We start from the raw sequence: 15,389 nt of genomic DNA, 5'->3' as shown, positions 1-15,389 counted from the left end.
ATTACAACCATATTCTCATTCCCTCCATCTACTTTTCATCTTGTAACATCATCTCGTGGTTTGTGATACTCTCGTGAGTGCTTTGCAAATTCGTCAATCAATTCTTTAATAGTTGTCGGATCCTTCTTTGTCATAAGCCCTTGTGAGTCAAGATGTTTTCTAATAGTTACATTCACTCCATTATAAAAGATGTAAACTTATTGTTGAACATTCAAGTCATGTTAAGGGCAACTTCTTAGCAAGCCCTTGTATCTCTCCCAAGCTTCATATAATGACTCTCCCGCCTCTTGTTCAAAGTTGGCAATCTTCTTTTTGAGCTTTGAGATCTTTGAATGTTGACTAAATTGCTCAATGAAAGCATCACGAAGGTTAGCCCATGTAGTGATGGATCCGGTTACAAGATATTTCAACCACACCTTTGCTTCACAGATAAACATAACCAGAAGCGTCCTTAGTAAAATGGATTCCCTTGCCACATTAGGAACATGAAAGTAGTTGGAAATTTCTTTAAGCTCATCAATGTGCTTGAAATCATCTTCATACTCTTTCCCGGCGAAAGGTATGTCCTTGAGCATGGATAGAATGTGTCCTTTGAGCTCAAAGCTTCTCTCGGCTGGTATCTCAGGTGGAACTAGACCTCATCCATGTTCTTCATGTATCCTCTTCTTGTAGTCTCCTATTGTCACACCCCAAAACCTGAACGGTGGAAACGTTCGGGGTGGGAGGACGTCATGTACAGTATCACAACAATGCATAATAGTAAACAAGCAACAACATCATCCATTACATTAATAGTAATAATTTTAATACAAGTGTGTTCTGAAGTTTAATAAGACACCGAAAGTGTAAATCAAAATAAAAGATGAGTCTTGAACGTGCTCCATCTTCTCAAAACCTGACCATCGGTACCTGTCTACTGGCGACCTGAGAATACAAGTTATTTTGAAAGCGTAGATCTGCATTTAAGCTGGTGAGTTCATAAGTATTTTAGTGTCAATGTTTGTATAAGTTTGAAGAATGTACTTGCAAATGTTTGATGTAAAATTTTGTAAGTGTTTTATGTATATGTTTGTAAACTTCCTAGAAAATCCTATATTTTCTACTAAAGTAGTCTTCTACCAAGACTCAACTGTTCTATATGTTTGTTCTTTTGTAAAAGTGTGAGTTTTCCCAAAGTATGACTATCATTAACAAAATATAGTTTTTCATTACCGTTTATGTGAGAAGATCACAATATGAATGAAATGGGAAAATAAAGATGTACTAGTAGTTTTATCTAGTATCTACTAATGTACTAACTACCCTTAAACTGGTTAGTTTAATTAAGGTAAAATGTGATATGATTGTAACCATACTTGATCGATCGTATAACACGACGTTTGAGACGTCGAAATGATATGGCATTCGTCACCCGTAGACCTGCAGGTCCCACTGTAACTAGCACCAAGGTGTAGGAGGGTCAGTCCCGTATAGATCTATACATAAATTCACGCTCTCTCTCCAGGAGACTCTGGGTACAAAACGTGACACAGCAGTATATGTCGAGCCATGAAGTAGTATCTCACATTATTGTTATAGTATTCTTGTATTTGTATAGTATGTACTAGTGTAGTATTCTCTCCGTCTAGTATGTAGTATGTTCTCTAGTATGTAGTGTGTAGTATGTATTGATTCTCATTATAGTATGTACAGTTTCGCGTTCTAGTATGTACTGTTTCTCGTTATAGTATGTTCTAACTCATGTATGATCTGACTCTTCGTATGTTTCATTGTTCTAGTAATAGTATTAGTGACTTCCTAATCTATACCTATTATAGTTTACTAGCAATGTTGTTTGTATGAATGAACATGATTGAACACCTTTGCTACCCAAAGGATTTAAACTAACTGAGGAACTCTGATATCTATATACATACACATAATATATAACTAAGATTCAAACGACCTTCGGACAAACAACCGATACCCTAAGTCCACAACCAAACAAGGAACATGAAGTAAGGCGAGTTATCAGTCCTAAGTCCTTTTAATCCTACTTATATAACTACATTTATATAGATATGATTTTGACAAAATATAAGTTTAAAGGAGTTTGATAAAGATTTTTGCATCTAAAAAGAGTTTGTAAAACTATTTGAAGCAATTGTTTCGAAAACACAGTTTGAAGTATAAGAATTTCATTTGTTTGGTAGTTATTAATCACATGTGATTGATATAATAACTATGATGTATCTACTTGTATTCCCCCCCCCCCATAAAAGCATTTAAAATCATTTAAAAGGTAAGTTAAAGGGGTATGAACTCACCTGCAGTGAGTGGTACGAATGAAAGATCGGTTTGTAGGATGCTAAGTGCCAAGTGTAGACTTGAGCACAACGGATCCTAATAAGCATATATTGGCACATATATGTATATAATTAGTGTTTATACAACTAAACATGAAAGGAAAACACCCTAGGACTTAGGAAATCACTTACATTGAAGTGTTAGAAGTACCAAAGGTTGTATCTAATGGGTGTATGGCCACACCTTGGAGTGTACAGCCAAAATGGTGTGTTTCATGTGTGTGTACAGCGAGAGTGTATGGCCCAAATGGGTGTGCGGCCGCACACTCATGGTGAAACATGCCATTGAGTGATTTAAAGTCTTATTAAGCATCTAGGAAGTGTGTGTTGATCAATGCTTAGTTTTAATGGAAGTTTGTTACCATTTTGGACCTTAAAAAGGGTGTGTACGGCCACACAAGGATTGTACGGCCGTACACCCTTGATGATCATGCAAAAATGGTCAAACGTGTATTCCAAGTCTCTATCTTGCATCCCATAAGTGTTCTTGATCATTTGCTAGCATAGAACTTGAGTTTGAAGACAAATAGCACTATACAAAGGGGTGTACGGCCACATGAGATGTGTGCGGCCACACACTCCTTGATGATCATGTTCTAGACGTTTTCTAAGGCTCTAAACTATTAAGTGTCAAGCACAATAAGGGTACTTACAATATAGAAGCGTTTAAGGGTGTTTGGAGTCCAAAAACTTAGTAGGTGTTCTTGGTGTTCATGGAGAACACTTAAAGATCTAACAAAAGGAGTAATTTCATGGATGAAATCATGGATCCTTTCTAGGAAGTGTAATGAATAAACAAATTAAAGGGAGAAACACTTACAACTTGAAGATCTATGAAGAATTTTGGATGATAGTTGAGAGAGAAGTGAGTTCTTGGCTTAGGTGTGTGAAAGAGGTAAATGAAGGATGAGTCCTACCTTTATACACGTGAGTGTGCTGCCAGAGAAAGGGTGTGCGGCCGCACACCCAAGTGTGCGGCCGTATACTCCTAATGTTGGAGTGTTTGGCCTTCTTTGAAAGTGGTGAACTTGTGCTACTCATTTCTAAACCCTTACTTTGAAGATACTAGGCTTAGAACACTCAAATTGACTCTAAACAGTGCTAGAAGATAGCAAAAACGAGTCTGACTTTGATTGATTTGAATAACTGAACAGAATATAAATTTCGGGTTGTCACACCTATCATCATTGTCATAGTGTCCTCCATCTCTTCAACCTCAACCGTTATCCCTTCCTCATCTGAACTTCCTTCGGTTGATGACTTTGGCTCGAATCTAATTCCCTTTTTATCAGGAATCCTATCAAATCTTTCAAATCCACTATCTGATTGAGAAGTTCTTGTCGAGTCGTTGACTTTATTGTCCTTCTTCTTGGGGAAAACAGATTTTGGTTCTTGAAGTGGAGGAACAATATGAGTTTTAGATCCTTGGGTCATAAATCACTAAAACAAAAAACCAAAAACAGTAACAAAAATGCATAAAAGGAATAAAAATCGATAAACTAAAACTTATCTGAAGCGAGAACACGACGTGGTTGCATCTCAGAGAAAAACTAAAATAAACAAACGCAACCAAAGTAACTTTTTGTGTTTTTTACCCCACAAAAAGGATCGAATAACCAAAATCAATTAAAATAGAAATCAAATAAGTTGTTCCCCGACAACGGCGCCAAAAACTTTGATGTGCACAAAAGTACCTATTATTTTTAAATTTATAAACCTAACTAATTAGCTAATTATGCCCCTATAAGAAGTGAACCTAGTTACTATCAACTAGAAAACAAGCAAGCAACAAGAACACTTAAACTTCAAGAATTAATAGAATACTTCTGCCTAGATTCGATTTCATTTTCTCCTATGGTTGATTTCTTATAGATAGATTATATTAATTACCAATTATCGAGCTATTATGATCAATTACCTAGGTCTACCAATTTATCAATGACAATGCAATGATCATGCACTAGTTAAACACCGAATTGATAATAACACAATTGAAGTATGAATGATATTAGTTACTCTCCTATGATCAATTCAAGCAACCAAGGACTAATTAAGACTAATTATGCTCTCTTGCACAGTTGAAGTTACTAGCTTTAATTACTTAAACTAAGATGTGATTAATCCTAGCTCTAATTATCTAATGGTCATAAACAATTAGGAGATAAATTCATGCAATTAATATGATCAATTAACACACAAAATCTGATTTATGAGAAATATAAACAAGAAATAAAACGTGCTAGGGTTTATTTATATCAAACACAAGTAAAATCAATAAATATCGTCCAATACCGAAATCAACACATAGGTATCAAGCTCATCTTCACCAAACAGAAGTAAAAGGTCATAAGCCTCTCATTATAGCAGAAAAACACATTAGATCTAAGTAAAATAAGCTAGACATAAGTTCAATAAGAAAACCAACAACATCAATGTTGAATATCTTCTAAATCTTATTTAATCCTTGAGATTCACTTGAATTTCAACTTCCTATGGGTTTCTAAGGGTTTATTAGTCGCAAATAACCTTAAAGAACCGAATGCATGCCTCTAAATTCGACCTAATGACTAGGATTTGGGTCTCGATCACATGGAACAGAATTCAATTAATAAAATTAACTACTTCTAATTAAACTATTAAACAAACTATAATTGGGGGTTTTTTTACTGATTTTGCAAGATATAAATAACTTACTATCAACTAGCAAACAAGCAAGCAACGAAAGTAATTAAACTTCAAGAATTAAAATAATACTTTTGCCTAGATCTGATTTCACTTTCTCCCATGCATGGTTGATTTCTTATGGATATATTATATTGATTACCAATTATCTAGCTATTATGATCAAATACCTATGCCAACCAATTTATGAATGACAAAGCAATGGTCATGCACAAGTTAAACACCAAATTGATAATAACACAATTGGACTATGAATGATATTAGTTACTCTACTATGATCAATTCAAGCGACCAAGCACTAATTAATACTAATTATGATCTCTAACACAGTTGAAGTTACTAGCTTAATTACTTAAAGTAAGATGTGATTAATCCTAGCTCTGATTATCTAACGGTCATAAACAATTAGGAGATAGATTCATGCAATTAATATGATCAATTAACACACAAAATATGATTCATGAGCAATATAAACTAGAACAAAAACATGCTATGGTTTATTTATATCAAACACAAGTAAAATCAATAAATATCATCCAATATCGAAATCAACACATAAGTATCAAGCTAATCTTCACTAAACAGAAGTAAAGGGTGATTAGCTTCTCATTATAGTAGAAAAACACATTAGATCTAAGTAAAATAAGATAGACATAAGTTCAATAATCAAACCAACTAGATCAATGGTGAATATTTTCTAAATCTTCTTTAATCCTTGAGCTTCACTTGAATTTCGACTTCCTCTGGGGTTCTAAGGGTTTATTAGTCGCAAATGAGATTAGAGAACCGAATGCATGTCTCCAAATTCGACCTAATGACCGGGATTTTATATTTGTGGAAATCTGACCACCATGTCATGGTTGACCGCCACCACAACGTGGTCTTCGAGTAAATCCCGTAATTGTCATTTCAGCATCAGGGACGTGATTCTTCCAATCACCACCGCACGATTAAGGCGCCATGACGTGGTCTTCAAACCTTTTCTTCTATTCTTTTCTTTTTGCTCCAGTTTCATGCTTCCAACTCTTATTGTGCTTCTTTTTTGTCCAAAAAAAATCTTCTCAGATACAAAACATAATTAAAGCATATTAAGTATCTTTTGTTCCATATAAAGCATAATTGCAGCTAAAAGTATTAGAAATGTGTAGTTAATTATGCACATATCAATTGTCTATTGGTCGAGTTCTTATACAACAAAAGTTATCATGTCAGTATTGATTGGCCTTCTTTCAAGATGTTTTACGGGAGGAAGTGTTTGATCTCGGTTTGTTGGGGTGAGGTCGGACATCGATTTATGGGGAGTACTGAGGTAGTACTCAAGACTACTGAGTTGATACAACTGTTGCACGATGGACTGCAGACCATACAGAATCGCAAGAAAGTTGTGTTGATCGGCGATGTTCGGACCTCGAGTTCCAGGTTAGAGATTTTTTTCTTATGACGGTGTCACCATGGAAAGGTGTCATCCAGTTCAGGAAGAGCGCCTAAATTATGTAGAGAGATCGATTGCGATCCTCGACAGGAAGATGAAGACCTTGCACACCAAGGTCGTGGACATGGTGATGGTGCAATGGCATCATCAGAAGGGTTCCGAGTGAACTTGGGAACCCGAGGAGGAGATGAGGGACCATCACCAAGCCCAAGACAAGGTCGTGGTCTTGTTGATGGTGCAATGGCATCATCGGAAGGGTTCCGAGTGGACTTAAGAACCCGAGGAGGAGATGAGGGATCATTACTCCGATTTGTTTGCAGCAACGGACTTCGAGGGCGAAGTCTGATTCATGTAGAGGAGATTTGTAACATCTGAATCCTAGAACGATGAAATTTAAAGTTATTTATGAGTTTTGAGTTGGCCACGAAGTGGTAGAGGTATCAACACAATGTGGCATGGCCGCATGAGATGCATAGCTCATTTAGGTGTCACGGCGTGACATTATCTTGGTCACGACGTGACAACTAGGTAGGGTCAAACCCTAATTTTTCGGGCTTAGGCCCTATTTAAAGGAAGTGAGGGCTAGGGTTTTCTCTACCCTCAACCTCTATCACATCCTGACCCCTTGAAGCACACCCCAATCCCATCTCCTCCATTGTTGACCTTATTTTTGTATTCTTGGTGGCTCTTGAAGGAAGAAAAAGAATTTTATCGTGTAGAGAGCATTTTGGAAAGCTTGGAGATTTCATTTGAGCATCTCCTGGACCTTTGTGATTATTCAGGTTCCAATATTTATGCATTAGGCTTTTATATCTATGCTTTTTGTCCCTTTTCTGCACTTTTGCGAAAGTTTGGATGGATGGATACCATATAGTTGACAACTTTATGGATCCTTGAGGTCTCTTAAAGGTTATATGTTTTGGATCTAAAGTTTTGTTGAGTTTTAAATCCATGGATGTGATTTTGGTTCCATTTTCATCATTTTGACCTAACCTGATCTCAAGACACGCATTGGACATACATGTCTATAAAGCAACGATTTTATTATGTTCTTGGGGGTATGGAATCCCCCTGGAAATTAGAATGCGTGGTGTAAAGGATTAGGGGGTTAATGCATTAAGCTGTCTTGATGCAATATTCATGACGTGACCATATGGGTGTCACGAAGTACTGAATGGGGGGGGGAGGGTCATAAACTGTGTGGACGGTCTCCGTCACGACGTGATAGTAGAATTTATTTTGACTGACTTGGATCAGGACCGAGTTTTAGATCGAGACTGAGTTCATTCTCCATGACATGACCATCGATTTATCACGACATAGAAGTCAACTGACATTGACTTTAAATGTTAACTTTGATCGTTGACTTTTTTGCCATGTTGACTTTTGGTCAAATTGCTAGCTCTAGAGGGTAGACTAAGATCTGACATTATGTGATTCGATACGTGGGTTGTAGCACCTTTTTTGTGACATTGAGTTGTGGTTTGTCTGACTTTGTAAGATAGGTGAGTCTTCTCACTATACTATATAGGATGTTAGTTCTCTTTGTGATACTTACATGGAAGACCATGGTGTAGCCCACCGCAACTATACAAAAGACCATAGGTGTAGCCCATGTCACTTGGATATAAGACCATGGGAGTAGCCTATGACATTTCAAGTAACGACCATGGAGGTAGCCCATGGCACTTGGATGTAAGACCATGGGGGCAGTCCATGATCATTGGAAAGTTAGATCGGAGATATTCTTTGTTGGAAAAGAAAAGGGTGAAGAAATATGGAGCTCTGTCACTGAAGGCCCTCATGTTCTAGTTAAGTAGATGGTTAGAGACATTGTACCTACAATTATGGTTCAAGAAGAGCTTAGACTTGCGCCTCGGACAACCAACAACATCAAAAAGCTCCATGATGATCAAATCGCCTTTTCTGAAAAGGTGTTTGGTGTTCCACCATCTCTCTTTGAGCACATCAAGTTGTGCAAATTAGCCAAGGCGACATGGGACACTCTTTAAGACCTGTTTGAAGGTTTAGAGAACATGAAAGACAAGTTTGTAACTTCAGTGGTGAATGATTTCGACACATTCACTACAACTCCTGGAGAATTTGTAGCCTGAGCTTCAAATTGATATAGAATCATTGTGAACAACATGACATCACATGTAGTTGTCCGAACTCCTCTTGAGTACAACCTGAAGTTCATCAATAGCCTCGGAAAGGGATGCGGTAACGTCAAGTCTTGTCTTTAGAGTAATGGATATCTAAAGAAATTGAAGTTGCATCAACTCTTTGACGAAATACATGATCATAGGTCCGTTGTTGCTCTGGCCCTATGAGAACTCTCCGGTAGTACTCTTGTTGTTGTCAGTTTAGTACACTCACCTCCTCCGAACCCTGTTGTTTCAGACCCTTTCAGAGTTGTTCCACCTATTCCATCACCTTTGTTTGAAGAAAACTTTGATCCTGAAGCTGTAGATTCCAAACTTTGTTTCCAACAAAAGTTCTCTTTGTTGTCCATGAAATACAGGAGACCGTGGAACAACAATCAAAAACATCTTTCGTATAGCTTTCAAACCCCATACCAAGCTCCTCACCAAAACAACCCTCAACCTTATCCCAAACCTACTGAAAATCCACCATCTTACCAACCAAACCTTTCGAATCCAACTTCAGAACCACAAGTCAATCCCTCTTGTAGTAGGCGCGTGGTGAGATTATATAGTAGGGGGCACTTGTTTAACAAACTATTGGTTATTAACCTTTTGACCTAAGTTTCACCTTCGGTTAAAATTTGGGGTTTTGGGTCCAAGGATGAGGTTTGACATTTTATATTATGCCTATCTGGTTTTTGAGCACAACTTTACACTTTTCGCATGATGTGGTGTTTATCCAATTTATCAGTGAGGTGAGCCTTCTCACTATACAAAGTAAGACACAGGAGTGTTAGTATATGCTTGTATGTTTACCGGGCTGGGCTCATTATTTAGGGCATGATCCAACATTTAGGGTGGGCCCCACTATTTAGGGTTAGGCCCATTATTCACGGTGGGGCTCACTATTATGGACAGGCTCCAATATGTAGGGCGAGACCCATCATTCTGTTATGAATGTGGTATCTTAGGAACTCACTAAGCTGTGTGCTTACGGTTTAAGTTTGAAGTGTTTCAGGTACTTCTGGTAGAGATGTGTTGTTTTATTCACTAATTTTAAATTTATAATCTCTAATTTATCACGTCTAAACTAAGACACATACACACAACAGTGAACATAATAATATGGTCGTATAGTTGTGGTAAGGAATGGTGTCGAACAATATGGGAACGAGAATGGTTTATATCAAATAATTCAAATGCTAAATAAATAAATAATAATAATGTAAAAGGAGGGTTTTTTTAAACTAAATTAAACTTTCTTTAACACTGAATCAAACAAATCAAGTAAAGAACTAAATTAAAACAATAGATAAGAAGTACTTCCACCAGAATACGAATCCCCTAAGTGTATATGTTCGATTTATTAGAAGTGCAATGGATTAATGAGTTGATTACCGAATTGTAATATTACTAGTTATTTCGGTGAGATTTATTATTACTAATGAGTAATGAACAACTAACATAAAGATCATGCAATAAGTGAACACATAATTAATTAAATATATTCCAACTATGGAGAATATGGTGTAGCGATTTCTTGTCAACGGACATGAGAATCAATGGAAGCATAACATGGATAACTAATACTCTTTAACACAGTCAAAGTCAACAATTAATATTACCTAACCCTAAGGGTTGATCATTCTCTAGTCCTAACAGTTTAATGGGAATAAACTAATTAAGATTCAAGTTAATGTAATTAGATTGGTCCTCTTAACTACACATAACTTAGCAATAAGCAATAAAACTCATAACTTAACATAAAAGGTAAACAATCAATCGAACACAAGTATTAACCAAACTCAAATAACCCTATTAACGAAATCACATCATATTAATGAGGGCTCATCTACATCTAGAAAAACCAACGGTTTATGCACCATAATCATTAAACTAATGCAGAAAAACATCACGAAAATATTGCGAGACATGATCATCAAGTAAACCTAAAGTGAAATCTCAATGAGAATAGCGCTTGAATCTTAAAATCCTTGCTCCAATTGACTCTCTCGCATCGAAATCGACCCTAAAGGGTTTCTAGATGACAAAAACAAAGTAAAAGTCACAACATAAGGCTGTGAAAGGTTGTACACCGATTACAGTTGAGATTCTTTATTTTTTATAGTTTTTGCAACACCAAAACGTGGTAAAGGTCTCACCACGGCATGGTGATCGGGTTTCCTTATTGCACTCGAACACATAATTTGGAAAACATGTAGGACCCCATGGAAATGACATTATGGAATTAAGAAAAATCAACATGAATCAAACGGTAATCCAAAGAACACAAGGTGTAAATAATTCTATTTTAGCTCAATAATTATGGAAGGTACTCTGAAGTCTAAAAAAATGGAAGTGTCAAAACTCTCTCTTTCTAATATTTAAGATTACAACACTATTTATAGTAGTTCCCTGAAGATTCTGAAAATGTACAGTGTTACTAAGCTGTCAAAGTACTGTTGCATTAGGCGTGTAAGCCCATAACTATAATTGGTATGTACTTGACCCGATAATAGCATGGGTCATTTGGGTTGTAACACTCTGGAACAATTTGATTGGATGGATACTTGAGGAAGAGGTTATTGTGGTTTATTAATATATTATAAATATAATATATTAATTGAGAAATCACATTATTTAATTAGTATTGATCAAGAATTAATTTGGTATTAATTTAGTGATAAGAAGAAACTAATTAAAAATACATGAACTGATTAAGTAAATCAGTAATACTTCTAGTTGGACTCATGAATCATGTTGACTAGGGTTGGACTAAACTTACATGAAAGTCCATGAAAGGTTTAGGCCAAAAGCCTTATGTAATATGCATAGTCACTAGGGTTTTCATGGTTGTAATCTTAAGTATAAAAGAAGTCCCTAACACTTAAAATCGGTACTCGTGCATGCTAAAGTAGTGGCTAGCCGATTTTGAGCTCCCAAGCCTCTCTCTCAAGTCCAGTCTCTTGTTCTTGGTGTGTTATAAGACATTTGAGGCACCACACTTAAGCTGCTAGGCTCCTAAAGGTAAAAGACAAGCACGCTACTACAGAAGGTAATCTTCTAATTGTTTTTATGATTCAAATGTTGCCTTGCATGCTAGTTTAGGCTTTATGCTTTGGAAAAACAATGTTGCATGTATAATTATAGAAAACTTAGATCCAAAGCATTAGGGTTGTATGTGAACCATAGGAATGTTAGAGTACATAAAACCCATCAGTGGTATCAGAGCCTAGGGTGTTTTCTATTATATTGATGCAAATGTGTGATTTTCAAAGTTGGAAAAATGACTTTTCTGGCCACTGTCTGATGAAATCGACGAGTCCAAAGCCTGGATCGAGGAGTTGGCTCATCAGATGGCAGTATTTTCAAGTTTTTCGGCTATTTTGGATTAGGATCATTACCACAAACTATTTTGGTTCATAAAATTTGATTTTATTAGTATGGTAATGTTTATCCCCATCGAAAACCATGAGGGTTATCAAATTTTAAGATAATTACTTGATTTTATGAAAAACTAATTATTGGTAAAATTTGAAACTATCTTGAATATGAACTAGGTAAAATTGGTTAATGATGAATTATATGATAATTGGATTAGTTTAATTGGATCTATGTGTTCTTGAAAAGTTTCATAACTTGTCCTCAAGTTATGCAATATGAAAACTCTTTATTTATGAAACCATTAACTATAGTAGGTTATATAATTCAATAGAACTTGAAAGGTTTCATATTTGTCCTCATGTTTGGAATTTGAAAGGTCTAATTCATGGAACTTTAAAATCCATAAGTTATGGAAATCAAAAGTCTTGACAAGTAACAAAACATGCCTTCATGTTTTGGAACTTGAAGAGTCTCATTTATGAAACTTTAATTCCAAATCCTAGAATTTTAAAAGTTTAAATTTCAACCCTTATACTATTATAATATTAAAGTTTAATACTTATATATATATGTATAAAACAAGTCAGTCTTACCGTTAGTAGGCCTCATTCACGAAGCCGGTCTATAAGGGGGATATAAGGTTACTACTTCCTTGACTGGTGGAGGGTCGTTAGCCGAACAGGTAGGATATGAAATTAATATTTATTGATAAGTATGATGATAATTATTAAAGTAACTAAAATTTTATAAATTCCCAATCTTAGTTACTTTAGGAAAAATATGAAAATAGTGATATTCCATGAAATTGCACTTTGCACCTTGTTAAGTCGTTAGTGGAGCGTGTGTGGTTAACCAGCACACTAATTTGGGACTGACAATGTGTAGCAAAGGGTAGCTTGATGTTAATCATGTATCAATGGAGTGTGTGTGGTTAACCGTCACATTGGTTGGATGATTTTTAACATTAAGTGTACCAAGCTAATTTGCATGGTTATTCACACCTTGTTTCTGATCCTCGCCATCTCAGTCACAAACTTGAAGGGCATAATCGAGATTTAAACATGCCATTGAAAAGTTCAATGAATCTCAAAAGAATCTAGGAATTTCAATTCATTTAAAACTTAATAATGAATTTCTTTTTCATGGTGGAAATTGGTAAATCTTCATTTACCTACCTTCAAATATTTCGCAATTGGATTACGGCATCTCTCTTCTGAATTGTAAAATATTGTGTTGGTTCCAAGCCCTAATATTTCATTTGGGTGCTATATGAAGGATCCTTATTTAATCTAAACTTTGTCGTTCTTTTCATATGTCTTCCAACACTGCTTCAAACCCAAACCCTTCAGGCTCTTTCTCCCTCATGAACCTATGTGGGAGGGTCATATTTGATGGATCGAACTTCAATGATTGGATTCAAAACATCTGAATGACCATTCGCTATGAGGACAAAGAATATGTCCTAGATAAAGAGCTTAAGGAGATTGATGAATCTACCGCTACTCCTGAGCAGATTACTGAGTTCAAGACCCATGAGAGGGACGCGACAAAGGTGTCGTGTATTATGATTTCTACCATGACTGCTGAGCTTCAGAAGTCCTATGAGGACTTGTGGCCTTATGAAATGCACCAAGACTTGATGGAAAGGTACCATCAAAGTACAAGGCAGGAAAGGTATGAAATCATAGCCTCCATGATTACTACCAAAATGAAGAATGGAGAGTCTATCATACTCCACTTGAAAAAGATGCAAAGGTTTGTGGACCGCTTGCTAAAGTTGAATGTCAATTTCGATGAAGAATTGGCAATTCACATTATCCTACACTCTTTACCTGGTTGTTATGATCAGTTTCGTATGACTAATCATATGAACAAGGAGGAGGTGACTCTAAGCAAGCTTCAAGGTCTTTTAAGAACTGCTGAAAGTAGTCTTAAAGGAAAATATGTTGTTTCTACTCCTACTCCTACTGTCCCTGTCCTGGCACTTGGACATGGGAAGGGAAAGAAGAGAAAGACTCATTCCAGGAGTCACAAGGGAAAGTCCCATGATGGATCCTCTTCTAGTGGGACCAAAGTTGGTTCTGCTAAACCCTCTTCCAATCCAAAGGAAGCTGAGTGCTTCAATTGTCATGAAAAAGGGCACAGGAAGCAAAGCTGCCCCAAATACTTGTAAGACATAAAGGATGGGAAGATCAAACCCTCCTTCGCAGGTATTTATACTATTCTGTATAATAACTCATCACATGCTAATTATTGGGTCCTTGATACAGGATGTGGTTTACACATTTGTTCTGATTTGCAGGGTCTAAAAGGAAGTAGGGATGGGGAGCACGTGAAGATGAACTTAATCATGGGGAATAGGGTAAAGTCACCTGTCACCAAGATTGGAGTTTACACTTTATTGCTTAGTAGTAGATTAAATTTAGAACTGAATAATTGTTGCTACTCGTCTGACATGGCGAGAAATATTATTTCCTTTCATAGTTTGTATAAACAAGGTTTTACCTTTTCTTTTAATAATGAAATTGGTAGTATTAATGCTTATTATAATGGTGTATTTTATTTTGAAGCATTACCTTGTAATGGTATATATGAAACTGTGATGGTTGTAGATAACTTAGGAAATAATGTATTGCATATCGATTCGTCCAATGGTTTGGATAAACCATGCTTATGGAATTGTCGTCCTGGATATGTTAACAAGAAGTGCATTGCCCAACTCCAAAAGGATGGAGTGTTGGAGTCATTTGACTTAAAATCAGATGAAACTTATGAATGTTGTTTGCTTGGAAAGATGGCCAAGTCACCCTTTACTAGTACTTGTGAATAGGGTGAAGGTTTGTTGGATCTCAAACACAAAGATGTGTGTGGACCCTTCAGAACCACCACAAGGGATGCGAGCCGCTTCAATGTGACTTTTACTGATGATTATAGTAGATATGGGTATATTTACTTAATCAAATAGTTTAAACAAGAAGTGGAGAATCAGCTTGGGGAGGAAGATAAAGATGTTCCAATCCGATCGAGGAGGAGAGTATCTTAGTATCGAGTTCCACGACTATCTTAAGGAATGTGGAATTGTTTCACAATTGACGGCACCTAGGACACCACAGCTTAATGGTGTGGCTGAGAGGCGCAATCGAACCTTGCTGGACATTGTTCGTTCTATGATGAGTCGAGCGTCATTACATATCTCATTCCGGGGGTATGCCTTAGAGACTGCCGCCCATATCCTTAATCTAGTCCTTACTAAAAAGGTGTCCAAAACACCTCACAAGATCTGGACAGGTAAGGTTCCCTCGTTAGCACACATCAAGGTTTGGGGTTGCGAGGCTTTTGTGAGAAAAGAAACTCACGACAAGCTCGAACCTTGTAGTGAGCGATGTATTTTGATCGGCT

At 36.5% G+C, this 15,389-nt stretch overlaps 1 non-coding gene across 1 annotated transcript; it reads left to right on the top strand.

Annotated features, from left to right (window-relative positions):
* The first annotated feature begins 213 nt into the window (after positions 1 to 213).
* LOC145110097 (small nucleolar RNA R71) lies at positions 214 to 320 on the top strand. Its single transcript, XR_013709479.1, has one exon. It is a non-coding gene; the product is annotated as a small nucleolar RNA R71 (small nucleolar RNA).
* Positions 321 to 15,389: the final 15,069 nt, after the last annotated feature.

The sequence above is a fragment of the Lactuca virosa genome, chromosome 4, assembly GCF_052849685.1.
Source record: "Lactuca virosa cultivar CGN04683 chromosome 4, Lactuca_virosa_CGN04683_v6, whole genome shotgun sequence".
Taxonomy (NCBI): domain Eukaryota; kingdom Viridiplantae; phylum Streptophyta; class Magnoliopsida; order Asterales; family Asteraceae; genus Lactuca; species Lactuca virosa.
The sequence above is the reverse complement of the archived record's forward strand: the minus strand, read 5'-3'. Positions and strand labels throughout refer to the sequence as shown.